General features: G+C 32.8%; 1 long non-coding RNA gene across 1 annotated transcript; it reads right to left on the bottom strand.

Annotated features, from left to right (window-relative positions):
• Window positions 1–254: 254 nt before the first annotated feature.
• Window positions 255–7,566, bottom strand: LOC146761129 (uncharacterized). The gene is made up of 3 exons (XR_014945469.1): window positions 7,394–7,566; window positions 3,169–3,231; window positions 255–1,901 (listed from the first exon to the last, which is right to left on the bottom strand). It is a non-coding gene; the product is annotated as an uncharacterized LOC146761129 (long non-coding RNA).
• Window positions 7,567–15,056: the final 7,490 nt, after the last annotated feature.

Raw genomic sequence — 15,056 nt, 5'->3', positions numbered from 1 at the left:
CCTCTAAAAACCCTATAGTGTATTAGTCTAGAGATGTAAGGATATTATCAAACATAACAAAACAAATCCCTACAGCATTCATCTGTATTCATCAGTGAAATGTTCCTTTTTTGGAAGTGAAGAATTTGAAAAAAAAAAAAAAAAGCTCAAACTTGACAATAGGAAATATCCAATACTAGCAGGATCACCAAATAGACTTTTTTTACTTCATTCCTTTCTGAAATTACTTTTTTTTTTTTTTTTTTTTTTTGTCTGAGTGTCTCCAGAACTTTGTGAAACTAAGTTAAACACCACTGAAGTGGCAAGAATGCAACATTTGTTAAGACATTTTATTGGAGGATAACTTGGCAATATTTATATTACCTTCTATTTTATCCACAGGAGGTAATAGAAAGGGATAATTGTTGGCATTAGTTAAACTACAAGCACAAACTGTACCAGCTGGTACAGTCTGTTGGGAACTGGTATGTGGGTCAGCACATCGCATCATCAGCACTTCTTCAACAAAACCACCTGCTTGAGTAAACAGACAATATGGGACTCCAGTGTAACAAATTACATTATTAAAGAAACAAATTTCTGTATTTCTGGCCTACTTAGCCCTTTCTTCCATATATCTTCAACTCATCTTGATTAAAAGTCTTTTCTCATAGCTCCAGTAAGCTCATAGGTTTTTGTTTTGTTTTTTTTTTTTAAATATATATATAGTTTAAAGGCAAAATACAAATGGTTAAACAAACAAACAAAAAAAGCCAGCCACATTTGCCAATATGACTACTCTGCAGTAAAAAAATATAAAGAGCATAAAGCTTCTGAATGTGATTTACCTACGTGTAACTTTCTATCAAGGTAACTGACAACTATTTTATCCTCCTAAACACAATCTGGATCAGATATTGATAACTTAGTTAAAAGTTCTTTCACACAGTAAGCCTTTTAATGCAGTGTGTCAAGAGTTTAATTTAGTTCACAGACAAAAACACCTGAGAATTAATCCATATTAACATGCTGGAAATAAATATGCATTTAGTTTTCCTGCTCTATCTTGGAATATGTTTAATTTCAGGGGACTACACTCTTCCTCATCTGAAAGGACAGGCCTATAAAAAACAGAGAACCACACCAAAATAAAAACAATAACAAAACATATGCAGTAATTGGAAGCAGATGAGACAAGCTAAATACAGCATAAGCATCAATAAAAGCTAAAAGACCACATGAAAATCTGAAAGTCAAATCTTGTCTCTTTGGAATAAGCTGCTATGAATTGGCCTTCAATGAAAGCTCTTGATGTTTAGAAGGGTAGTTCAAGATCTATGTCTTGTGAATTAATCAGTATATTCATATTTTGGAAAGGTTATAAAAGGCATAATGTTGGCTGAACATTGATTTCTGGAAAAAAAAAGTCACTACTTTTTCCTGGGAAATGAACTGTTTCATTTCAAAACAAAAAACATTTTTAACGTTGATGAACAATTTAGAAGCTATTGAAAATATTCCAGCAGTACTTCTGTTTTATTTTTCATATAATTTCTTTTTTTTTTTTTTTTTGCATTTTAATTTGCATGTCTAAAATGCATGCTGATTGATGCTGTAAATATTCAGCAGTCTAGAAAATGTTTAAAAATGGTTTTCAGTTATACTACAATATATAATTTTAGCCAAATGACTAATATTAACTCTCAGTTGTCTGGAGGTAATCTGGGAGAAGTGCAGCCTTGTAGATCCTGACGATTAACATGCTATATATAAAATAAGAAGATATTATGCTTTCTTTTCTGAAGAAATTACAGAAAAAAATGCTTTTAGATTATAATCAAATATGCATACACACTCACATGTGCTGTCAGAAAAAGTGTCATCTGTGAATTCATTCACCAAGGTCGTTGGGCTTTTTAAACCTAAAATGTCAGGAAAAAAACTCTTATTAGAACTGGAAGTGAAATTCAGACGAAGACTGAATAGAAGTGTTTTTCATTACTTAGAACTGGCCATCCATGTATCAGAAATGAGAACAGGAAAATTGCACAAAACAAATACCACTTAAAAATTATAAAGGTAAAGTTTACTGTGTTTAATACATATGTTTATGGCTGATAAATAGAATAGCAGGAATTGGAGAAAAAAAAAAAAAAAAAAAAAGGTTGACACCTGGATTTGAAACCTGTAGAACTGTGGACCCCCACCCACTTCTGTTGTGTAGGTTTGGCATCCAAAATTCTTTCAGTGTTTCTTCTTACGTCATTTTCTCTACATCTCCAGTCATATCTGTTGCCTTTCAGAACCCTGTCCAATTTTTCAACATCTCTCCTAAACAGAATGGTTCAAAACTGGCCATACTAATGTTAAAAAAAAAAAAAAAAAGTAAGTCATTTTGAATACCATGCTGAAGTTATTTTAGTTTAGAGTGCACCATGTACTGAAATACTTATGTAAAAATAAAAATAAAAATTCATCTTACTGTAAATGAAATATGAAAAATGAAAGTAAGTTCATCTGTATTAAATAATGATTTTGTGTAACACATAACATAAAATCCATTTTCAGCAGACTGTGAGGTTTATTTTAATTCTACAATTTATAAGGATTCAGAACGATTTGTGGATTTGGAATGTTTTTTAGGAAAAAAAGAAAAAGAATAAAATGGAAAAAGATGAAGTTTTAAAAACTTGCTAAAGCATATTTAAAATCAAGTTCAGATTTCTAAACTCATGAGTTTGGAAACTCCTTGATTGATTGATAGTCAATGATTTTCAGCTTTTAAGTTCAGCTTCCTAGGCTTATAACTATGTAAGTAATTAGAGACATTGAAAAGCAAGAACTTTCTGGGACATTATGTAGTTTCTGGATATAATACAGAGTTTAAGGTATTTTAATGTTATCTAGTGCAATGAGGTACTTGTAATGATCACGCTTATTATCTGGATGTTTATGCCTAATAAATTATATGTAACTAAGCATCATAAATGAGTAGTAATATCAATGAAGTGGAACCAAGACTGGACTGGAAGATCTCGCATCAGGTATAAAAACAAATATTTCCTGACACATTGTTTCACTTGCCAATTTGATAATTCTGAGTTAAGAGATTAATAACTACTGCCTTTATGCATGTCTATTTCTAAACATTATTGCATAAAATATTTCTGAGTATTTACTTGTTCTTACCTGTATTCCTAAAATAGTAAACTATAACTCAACCTTATCATGAGGTTAAAGATCATCTTGCTCCTGAAGAAATAACACAGAAAAGAGAATATAATTAGATATACTTGAGTAACAAATGTTATCAATTAGTATTTTAAAATTAGCATTACCTAAGGAAAAAACTTCTAGGTCCTAACTGCAATTTGTACCTGGATTATTTTTCATTAGAATAGAAATATAGAACTTCAATAATAAACACATATGGGTTTGGAAAAAAAACAAACACCCTAAACAATGGAAATTGGACAAAGCAAATACACTTTATGTTAAAGTGTTTACTCTGTCAGATAGCAAAATTAAATTTGTAAATTTATCTCTTCATCTAAAATTCGTAGCAGAGCGTGCAGTTTTGATGTATCCGGGTTTTGTTCTTAGGTACATTGTATACATTACCAAAATCTACATATCTTTTGTAATTTGACAACTACACAACGTCTACTGCAGTACTATGCAAGTTTAATGAATTTGAAAAGTAAATTCATATATGTATATATTTATACATATATATATATATAAATATTCAACTGAAAAAAATGTATGATGAAAGAAAAGTAAAAACATATGAGGAACTTATGAACAATATAACAGGTTAAAATATATACAATTTGTTTTACTAGACTCCTGAAGGTAATTTTTCAATAATAATTAAAAATTAACTTGTGCATAAAAGATAATTAAACATTTTAGTGCATCTCTCCACTTCATATTTCAAGTTCATAAATAATTTCTTTTTTCTCTTTTCCGTTTCTTCAGCATTTTACAAATCTTGTGGGTTGAAGGAATGCAGTTCTACTACTCCTGAACTGTCTTTTGAAATACAGAGATGTCTATATGTAATGTATAACATTGTTAGTACAATTTGTGATCTTAAGTTATTCTGTGTATAATAATGCTGCTGTTCTGTTCTCAAGGAAGCACAGCACACAGATCCAGACACTCTCCTGTTTCTCCTCAGATAACTTTATTTAGCAGACTAGCAATTTGCCACTCCAGACAAACAAGAAACAAGACTTTTCAGTCCTTCACTATCTCAACATGCTTACCAGATTAACAAGCGCAACACTCAAAGAACCTCATGCAAGTATTTTGTGGCAAAATACCCTTCCTGACTCTGAGAATTCATTAGTTCACCAAACTGTACTTATGTAAAAATGTGTTAGGAGGTAAAGGTGGAATAAGAGCACTGCATTTCCTTTCATCCCTTTCATAATAGGAAACAGAACGGGAGAACAAAGTGAATTGGGAAGCTGTAAGCCTAGGGTGATTTTCAGCCTAAACCGATAACAAAGTTACTTCAGTGTGGTAAATATGTTTTGTCTATCTGGATATCTACTGAGTTAAATGGAGAGAGCTCCCTTGACCTTTTTTGGTATAAATTTGTGTGAACATCATACTCCAACCGGGATTTTGGCATTGACTTAATCTTAATTACTTTCCCAAGGTGAAACATATTTTTAAATGTATTGTAAGACATAAGGGATTTCTTTGAGAAATGTATTCAGTATTTTCCACTGCTTAATTTTCAACATTCTGTAATAAAATTTTATTTTTCTTATTTGAATTTTCTATTAATTTATCTTACAAAAGTCCACCCCTAACAAAACTGGATCAAAAGGTTTTTAAATTAGTTCCATAACTTTGATTTATCATGAAAACATACCTTATATAGCTGTCTCAGAGCATAAAATGCTCAGGATAATAAGTACTATCAGAGTAAGATTAATAAAACAGGAAAACACTATTTCTGGAAAGCAGTAAAAAGCCAAGAAACTACTGTATATGAATTTCCAAGTTTCCAACATCTCATGTTGGAAAGTATGTTTTCCTCATGCTGCTAAGGGCAGATAATTTTCCACTCAGTTGCTGCCATAGCTAACTCAAAGGATCTGTTCTTATCAATGCACACAAATACATTTAAACCCATGGGGGGAAAAAAAAAAAAAAAAGAAAAAAAAATAAAAAATGATGCTAATAATTATGCTAATGAAAGGGCACCTCTTTCACACAAAGTGATATCTGCAGTTTTCTTGCTTTCCCTGCATGTAAATGTTGCAGAAGTATCAGTACTAAAGAATAAATTTACATTTTTCCAGTTTTGAACACATTGATACTTCCTGGCTTTCAAAATGGCTTCATTTTGACTTGAGCAGTAGCTGTTGAGCTACTTCATTTTGACTTGAGCAGTAGCTGTTGGACAACACACTGCTCACCCTTATCTAACATTCTGCTCCATATAAAGACAAGAGGAGCTGAATGTGAGGAAAGTTTGAAGTTATTCATGACAAAACCACAGAAACTTGCTCTAGCTCTGTTAGGGCCCTATTAAGTAGGGACAAGAGCGAGCAAACTGTGATAGAACAGATTAGCCCATTCCTTACTGCAGAATTCAATCAAATCAAGATGAGTTTTCAGACAGACCTTTCACAGAGTATTCACGGAGGGAGAGAGAGAAAGGCAATTGAGATATAGGTAAGAGGTGCATTCAAGCAAGACATTTACTAGGGTTTAGGAGATTTTTAGCTATTTGTTTAAGGAAGCACTGTGGCAGCTAATTTGCAGATGTTGAGCAGTCACACACAATCAAATGATCTTCAACAGGACAGAAAGAAGAGCTTTCACAGAAGAAGGAATTGAGGGGTTGGAGGAAACATCTGTGAACATGAAGAATTCACGAGTTTGTAGGGAAGTGATTTTCAAATCACAAATACCATTGATATATTTCCAGTTCTTGAAATAAATATTCTGAAAGTCGATAAATGCATTAGAAACAGGTGCAGCATCTGCACATTGTACCTCCCAGATAAAAACAAACTACTGAAAGAACAGGGAAAGTAGTATTTATTGAAAGTAACGTGCAAAACTGACAGCCTGATATCCTGTTCAGAAAGGAGGTGGAGATTTTGAAAAAACTGTTTCTCTGTGAACTTTTCAGCTTTCTGTTCTGCAGATGCCAGCCTGTGAAAAAATGCAGTGTTATTTCTGTATGCACGGGAAGTAAAACTGTAACGGTTTTGCCTTCTGAAACATCACTACTTTTCTATTTAGCTGAAAATGAACAGTCTTTCAGAACCTTTCCAATTCACTATATAATAATGCTCTTGAGGTGAAAAATCTTATGAAGATGTGAAGTTTATCAGGTGGATATATTTTATTCTCCTCTGTAAGGGATCAGGCAAATAGAAACTGTTCTTTCTTGTTCTGCCTTTGTTAGCAAAACAAATCACTATAGTTTGTACAACTCTTAAGACCTACAGAAATTAAGTTCCATAAGTTCACCAAAACTATGAGACATGGAAAAAGGAGGGTGTCATAGAAGAAATCTTCTAAGAATACTATACTGCTATATTCTAGAAAGGTAAAATCACATTCAAATTCCCTTTAGCCCCTTACATATACATAACACCTGTCAGCTCAACAGATAAGGCTTTTAACATTTCTGTTTTCCTTGAGTCCATGTGTTGAACTGCATTTCCAAGCTCAGTTTTAAAATTATTTTTTCAGTGAATGTCATGCCATCTCCTCATTTTCAGAAGGCAAATTGGAATGCAGGGCATACATAGCCACTGCCTATATTAAGATAGCCTTTTGTAAACAGTGTTCAATTCCTTCATTTCTACTCTGTTCTATTTTCTGAAAGTGTCTACATTTTCTAGGTTGTCATGACAAAAGGATCCCAGCTATACTTCAGATATCCAGGAAAAGTGCAGACACAGTTACCTAACATTGACCCGGATACTTGGGTAACTTTTCAAGCATATAAAAAACTCTTCACACTGTCAACACTTTGCTTATGTATACATTCTAACATTCCATTGTAGCATTTGCCACACACTTCATATTCTTGTTTTTCATACTGATGGATGTCTAGTAGATACAGACGTTCATCAGATATCTGGACACTCAAAGACCTTCATATTCTTGAAACACTGTCAACAGCTTACGGTCTGGTTTGGCCCAGTTCTGTGATGAGTGGGGCAAAGGGATTTCACAAAATCCACGCCTCTGGAAAAGGGAAACAGTGGACCCCAAAATAATTAAAAACAGTGGCAATAATCTGAGGAGAAACAAACTAATTTACTAGATATGGTATCAGAATGCAAGATAACATGCTATAATACAATATAATTAGAATTGAAGCTAATAAATCACATATAATAAGAGAGTAACTGAAAACTGTAGGCCTTACAGTAGTACTGAAATGATGTGTGCAGTCAGGACAGGCAGCAGCAAGGAGAGGCGAAGAACAACAACAAAGAGTAGAGTCCAATCAGGTGACCTTGCCAGGAGATATACCTCCTCTCTGAGCACAAAACCCACTGAGGAACGTAGCTCTTCTTCTCTTCCAGAAAGAACCTGGAACTGGAGCATTAACGCTTTAACTCTGAGTGCACTACATGATGTTATGATACAGAATACTAGTAATCAAAAATCATAAAATCTTAAAAAATATATGAGTTGATAAAGATAAGCCTGGGCTGACAGAACAGATGTTACTATTAAATGTGACAAAGAAACTTCACAGACCTCAGATTCGTTTATTTATTAATTTTAATTCCTCTGTCTACTAACTGGCATCCAGATCAAAATCACCATTCTTATTCCAATCAGAATCAGTGTTTACATTCTCCATCCATCGTGGTAAAGTCTGTAGTAATTATCTCCAAAATCAATGAGCATAAAATCTTCATAAACAGTATAAGCAAAGCATCATCTGAGGGGTGGAAAAAGCAGGGGAGCAGAAGTGAGTGGCTCTGCTCTTCGAAGTCAGGGACAAAGTTTAGGCAGGCTCAGAGGAAAACAAAACAAAACAAACAAACAAAACAAACAAACAAAACAAACAAACAAAGAATAAATATATGAATTGAGAATTGAAGGTGCTGAAGACAGCATACGAGGGGAGAAAAAGATCATTCTAGTTGAATACACTGAATCAAGACAGACTGGCAGGAGCCAGTCTTGTTCCTCTTCTATGTTCCTCTTATGTAATTCATATAGTGGAAAATAAAGTTGGCTCACAAATAAGTCCTTAGACCTTATACAATTTTCAATCTTCAGACTGGTTGTAGCCAAACTATACAGACTACTTGCCCCCAAATAAGGCCTGGAATCAGAAAATGAGAATGGGAGGAGAGTATGAATTAAATTGTTGGCTGGTAAGATATTTGATTTAATCAGCTGTATCAATGATCCCAATCATAAGTAGAAAGAGGACAGAAATAGTTTATTTGTATCTGAGAATAACAGTGATTTTGCAAGCTACCTTGGTTCTCTAAAAATGAGAAACGGGATGAGCTATGTCCAAAGTTACCAGGCAGTCTGAGAAAGAATAAAGATCATTAAAACCAACTGTGCACATAAAATTATGAAAAATCTTCTTGAACTCACAACAGACAGAGGCATACTCATTTGAAATTACTTTTATTTCTCTTAATCTCTTTTAGAAATTCTTCTGTTAGTAGTAGAACATTTAGTTTTCCAATCATAAATCTTTTATACAATTCAGAGGTTTTTTTTAAAAAAAAAAAAAAAATAAAATAAAAGAGCCTATAACAGACCTGGAATTATTCTGAGAGAAAAGAGAGAAAAGAGATCAGATTAGATCAGCTTCTTATTCACTTTCTTGAGTTTTATCTCATTCATTTAAAGTAGAAAATCCTTTTCAAATACATAAGTAGTTGTATTACTGAACATATTTTTAATTTTGAGGGATTTATAAAGAAATTAAATCTATGGATCAAAAATATATTCATGTATTCATGAAAGTACAGCATGTCATGCATACTACTGTAGAAAATGAAGAAAAGTTTAGATGTTATTTCCTAATCAAGAAGAATGTAGTAATGCCAAACTCTTAAAGTCTCCAGCTCACATAAATCATTATAGCTGATAAGAAATACACTAGAAATAAGAAGACTTACACATGTGCATAATCTGGACAATGTGAGCTTTGCAAAAGATAAAAAATTAAAAAATTTTAAAAAAAAAGTATTCTAAATTGCCTTCTGTTTCATAACTGAATAGGCAACATTAAAAATAATCTTAGTAAAGGAACAGTGGAGTCTTTAGGTATGCAGACAACTTTATTTGATTTCCTTAAGTAGGACTAAAATTTGAAACATCAGCAGTGTACAGTTCATTTAAGAATAAAAAGGAAACTAACAAACAAGATTGTAGGGTCACAAAGATGAAGGGCCTGGGGCATCTCCCTTAGGAGGAAAAGCTGACTGACCCAGGAATGTTCAGTTTGGAATGATTATAAATATCCAGTAATAAAGTCAATTGCTCTTTTCAGCAATGTGCAGTAATAGAACAAGGGGCAGTAGAAAGAAACTCAACACAGGAAGCTCCATACAAACACAAACAACTTATTTACTGTGTGAGAGAGAGAGCACTGCAACAGGCTGATCAGTGAGGTTGCGGAATCTCCTTCTCTGAAGATATTCAAAACCTGTGTGACCTACTGTAGGGAATCTACTCTAGCAGTAGGGTAGGACTGAATGATCTCCAGAAGTCTCTTCCAATCTCTACAATTCTGTGATTCCATGTAATGAAAGAATTTCAAGAAAATTCAAATTAATGCAAAATCAAATGAATCAAAAAAGGTTTATAGCTGATTTTCATACATTCTGCAGGAGGTTATGTTTCCTGGCAGACTGTGAAACAGAAATGAAATCACAGGTAAAGATTTGATCCTCAAAAGCTTTTGTCTCACTCATCATTTTATCATCTGAATAATTAATTTAAAAGCAATGAGGATGAGTCTTGTGTGTGAGGCTTTGTGGGACTAGATGTTCATGCCATCACAGCAGGTAGAAAATGAAACAAAGAAAACCTCATTAAAAGATTTGTAATAATTACGTATTTTACTTCCAACACCACTGAAACTGCCTTTATAAGAAATGAGTATTTTCTTTCTGTATTTGATGACTAGCCTTGAGTTTGTTTGAAGTCCATTCTGATGGTTAGATGGCAAATGGAAGTTTAACTACAAAGTAGCACTATCAATGCCTCCTCTCAAAATGAATGCATAGATATACAAAGTTAAGATAAAAGATGTAACACTTCTAAAATCCTGCCAAATCTGTCTCACTGAATAAGACCAGACAGCATAGCTCCTTACTTCAGCAACAGAAAAGAAATAGTTTAGACCTAGTTTTCAGTTTTCAGACTTTACTAGTACTCAGTATCTTCAAGAACTTTCAAAATGCCATAAATCTTCCAGAACCTTCATAGTATGATTCAGAGCTTCAGATTACGTTCTACTAGTATTATGACAGTTACTTGTTCACTTACTCACTTATATGCTTATGTAAAAACAGCTTCTGGGAGTCACACACAAATTAGATTCTTAATAGTCGGTAATGAGGCAAATGAGTTTTCATGGGCAAAATGAAAATCACTGAGAAGTTTGTGATAGAAATTAGTGTAAACAGATGGTTTGGAGTAAGATGAAGCATTGCTGAATTTCTGTATTAGGATGATGGACGAACTCCTGTTATTATTTATTATTATTATTATTATTATTATTATTATTATTATTATTATCATCATCATCATCATCATCATCATCATCATCATCATTATTTTTAATGGAAAGAAGAAGAATAATAACTTCAAAAAGTATGCTAGATCATGGGAGATGAATGAGCATTTTCTTAAGTTTTACATAACGCATGTTGCTAAGATCTTGCAGCTGGTCATGAAAGCCTGAGACTTTGCATCTGCATGCACCACTCAAGAGGTTCTTTATAAATCTGGAGAAAAGTACCACATTTCTGGAGGAGAATAAAAGTAAAATCACCTAATCTTTTCTACTGCCCTCAAACACATTACCTCTGAGTGTTTTCAATAAACATTCACTTGAACTTGGAAATCTTTTTACATTCCTTGCAAACTGAAAAATGTTTAGCATAAATGTTTGTATTGCTTATAAAAATCATTTCAATAAGATTAGATTTTACAAAACATTATACATATCAAACATGTTTCTATTTAAGGTTGAAATATTTTGTTACAATTGTGTTCAATATAAGATTGCTATGGTGATGTTCCAATTTTGTGTAATTTTGTGGAAAATTGCTTAACATGCATGTACAGTCAATTCCATAGAAATTATAATCAATTCAGCAACCAATTTCTTTTTGGAGTCAAAGTGTACAGACCAATCTGAGACATAATAGCCTTTCATTTACTGTATTGTAATGCTCTGTTTTTTCACAGAACTTGGAGAATTTCTTTGCATTTTTCCACTTCGAATAATTGACTTGTAAATAAAATCTAGGGAAGTAGGACACTAACTGGTGATGTGTATCTAAAGTGTAAGCTGATTAGAATAATACAACTGATCCTTAACACTAAAGAAATAGAGAAGGAAAAAAAATCAACTTGTGATTATACTTAGACCAACAATAATTGTAATCAAGATGTAGCTGCACAGCTGAATACAGCTAAAATTGCATTAAATTAGAGTTCACTTAAAGTGTTATTAGAATTCTTGTGTTATTTAAAACAACAACAATAACAACAAAAAACCAACAGATCACAATACTATTTAGATCTATTTTAAGTGTAAGAGTTTAACTTCAGAGTTAATGTAATATGAAACAATCATTACTTTTGTTTCTCTTTATAGTTTAGGTATTATTTATTAGAAATAACTTTACAAGAATATTCAAGTCCTTTTTAAAATTCTGAATAGCAATTAATCTCTGACCCAAATGAGCAGGGAGAATGAGTGGAGAAACCTACACAATAACTTTGTAGGAATGATGGACATTGTGCCTTACTTTTTAGAGGTACAGCTACCTCACAAATATTTCTCTTCAAAGAGAGTTCTAATGGAAGGACACTGATCTCTTTCATATTGTATATATATATTTAAATATCCTTTCCTGGCTTAACGTATATAAATACAGAAAAGAATAGAAAAATAAATGGTAAATGCCAGAGAATCATAGAATCATAAAAATCACCAAGGTTGGAAAGACCTACAAGATCATCCAGTCCAGCCATCTGCCTATCACCAGTAGTTCTCACTAAAACTTGCCCCTCAAGACAATGTCTAAATTTTCCTTGAATACATACACAGTCAGTGACTCCACTACTTCCCTGGGCAGCCAATTCCAGTGCCATGACCACTTTTTCAGAAAAGTAGCATTTCCTAACATCCAGTCTGAATCTCCATTGGAGCAACTTGAGGCCATTCCATCTAGTCCTATCACTAGTTACACAAGAGAAGAGGCTGACACCCAGGCCACTACAACTTTCTTGTAGTTATAGAGATGTCACCACCAATGGAGATTTCACAACCTATCAGTTCTCCTTCAAATCTGACACAAGTCAAGAAAAGAAAAAGTAGCATCTAAGTAGTGTATAAGGATAAGAATCCACTGGTTTCACTGGTTCTTGACATCAAGGCTTTCAGTTCTGATATCACGATTATTATGCTTTGTGAAATACATTAGTACCTAGTCCCACAAACAGTGAATATACAAAACAGTGAGTTATCCTTTGTAAAATTTAGTTAATTCCAACATTACAGAACAATCTCAAAGCAGTTCTCATTTTGACTTCTTTCTTTCTTTATTTTTTTAATTTAATTTAATTTAATTTTTTTAATGATACTGGATTAGGAACTAACTCAAAACAACCTGATTACAAGTGTGAACCAATCGAGTTTTTTTTTCAAAAAATGTTTAACTATCTAGTTCATAAAATAGTAAGCTTTGGGAGTTTATCATATCTATGTAACTTGTAGTGCCTAGTGGAACTGGGGTTATACACATCAACAACTGGACCTTCAAATTAAGTTAACATAATACAATGACCTTCATGTTTTAAACATAATTTGAACAGAAACACATTCACTGAAATATTTCCATCATAATAATATTCCTCTGAAGATAATTAAGCTTTTCAGTCCCCAGTGGATCCTCTGAAATGTTATGAGACACTTAAAATACTTACTAATCAATCTTTTCAACAAAGAGGTGAATTCTGACAATAGAACCTCAGGATACCAGACATTTTAACTCTTTAAGCAACAGCACATAAACAAAAATATATGAGAGACTATTTCAGTTAGCAAAAAGCTTATATACAGCTAACGTATAGCTTATATGTCATATACAGACCACAATTTCAAACATAATTATAACAGACAGATAGTCACATCTTTGTAATTAAAGTTACTCTGCAAAGACTGAAATCAGGCATTTATAAGTTCAACCAAAGCAAAGCCTTGGAGACTATGAAATTAAAAACAACGTGCTTATTTTTTAATTTTTTCCTTCCTATTTTTGCTAGTATACTAATCATATTTGTATCAAATTATGATTTTTGTTTCTGTAGTTGATCCACACTATATTTCCTACTGAAGATGTAAACCTTTATTTGTGGTATGACTACCATGACAATATTCGTATAAACACAAAAGACAGAGAAATGAATAATGAGGCAAGAAAATTCCTTAAATTCCATATTGTTTCATTTACTTCACAGAATCAAGGAATGTTTGAGGTTGGAGAAGATGTCTAAATGTCATGTAGCCCAACCTTCTTGCTCAATCATGGCCAACCAGAGCCAAAAATAACAAAATGATGTCCAGATGGCTGAGAAAACACTTTGCTTCAGTGAGAGATACTCCACAACCTCTTTAGGCAATCAGTCATCTAGAGGTTAAAGTGTTTCCTGATATTCAGAGGGAACCTTCTGCATTTCAGGTTTCTGTCCACTTTACTCACAGCAGAGCTGCTCTAGTCTCTTCATCATCATTGTAGCTCTTCACTGAACTCCTTCCAGTATGTTCACATATTTCTTGTCATGGGGAGCCCAGAACTAGAATCTGTGGAATATGTTACTTCACTATTGCTGAAATAGAAGAGAGGAATCAACTCCCTCAACACTGATAGACATTAATCTATTTTACATGATGCCCCATACTTTCTTTCCTGTTTCTCCAACTTTCTTTTGTGTGTGTGTTTTGTGATAACATAAACTATTCACTTTGTATTAAGGAATTCTGATGAGTTTTAACCCATTCACCACACACCACTCTACCTTCTCTTAATATGGTGCATGATAAATTAGTTCTAAAAAACAGGAAATCTAGGTAAGATGGATAAGTTGTGATAAAAATATACAAATAGAGCAAGATATATATACGGCACAAAATATACTGGTGCATACAGAGATGAATGTTTTGGAAAGACTTCATGAATGGAGCACAGAAAAAGTGATAAGCATTGTGAAGTACAATGCTATATGAGTAGAATGAGAGTAGAATACAACTGTGGTAGTGATATTATAGTATGCATTCTTTCTCCTTCCATTAAAATGATTATTTTGTTTCAGTAAAGAAAACCTGAGAAAAGGAATCTGAATATCCATTTTACTTAATTGATCCTCCCTGTCCTGGAAGAAAAATCCTACTTGGAGGATGAAAATAAACATTCTGAGCACACTATCTTAACCATTGATAATTTTTTCTAAAAATAATTTTTATTTATTTATTTATTTATTTATTTCATCTCATTCACTAAACCATGTATTAGACATTAAGTTTTATATCCATATACGTTTTGGAGTGTTTCTTTGCTTGCTTGTTTTTGTCACTCCAGTAACAACCATCACAGATATCTACCTCCTGAGTTATGACTGTTATTGACATTTTCGAAAAGTTACAGGTATTTCATTAATTATTTGCTTATTTATCAATTTTTTGTCCACATAATAAGATAAATTAGTGATCACCTTTCTTGTACTACTTGTTTATGAATTATGAACTACCAAAACTCTGGTAAGTAATTTATCATACTGCAGTCATCTTATTCATTATGAGTTGGTACAGA

Source organism: Coturnix japonica, chromosome 4 (genome assembly GCF_054131305.1).
Source record: "Coturnix japonica strain WE chromosome 4, WE-NBRP24, whole genome shotgun sequence".
NCBI classification, from domain to species: Eukaryota; Metazoa; Chordata; class Aves; order Galliformes; family Phasianidae; genus Coturnix; species Coturnix japonica.
This window is presented reverse-complemented; position numbering and strand designations above follow the sequence as displayed.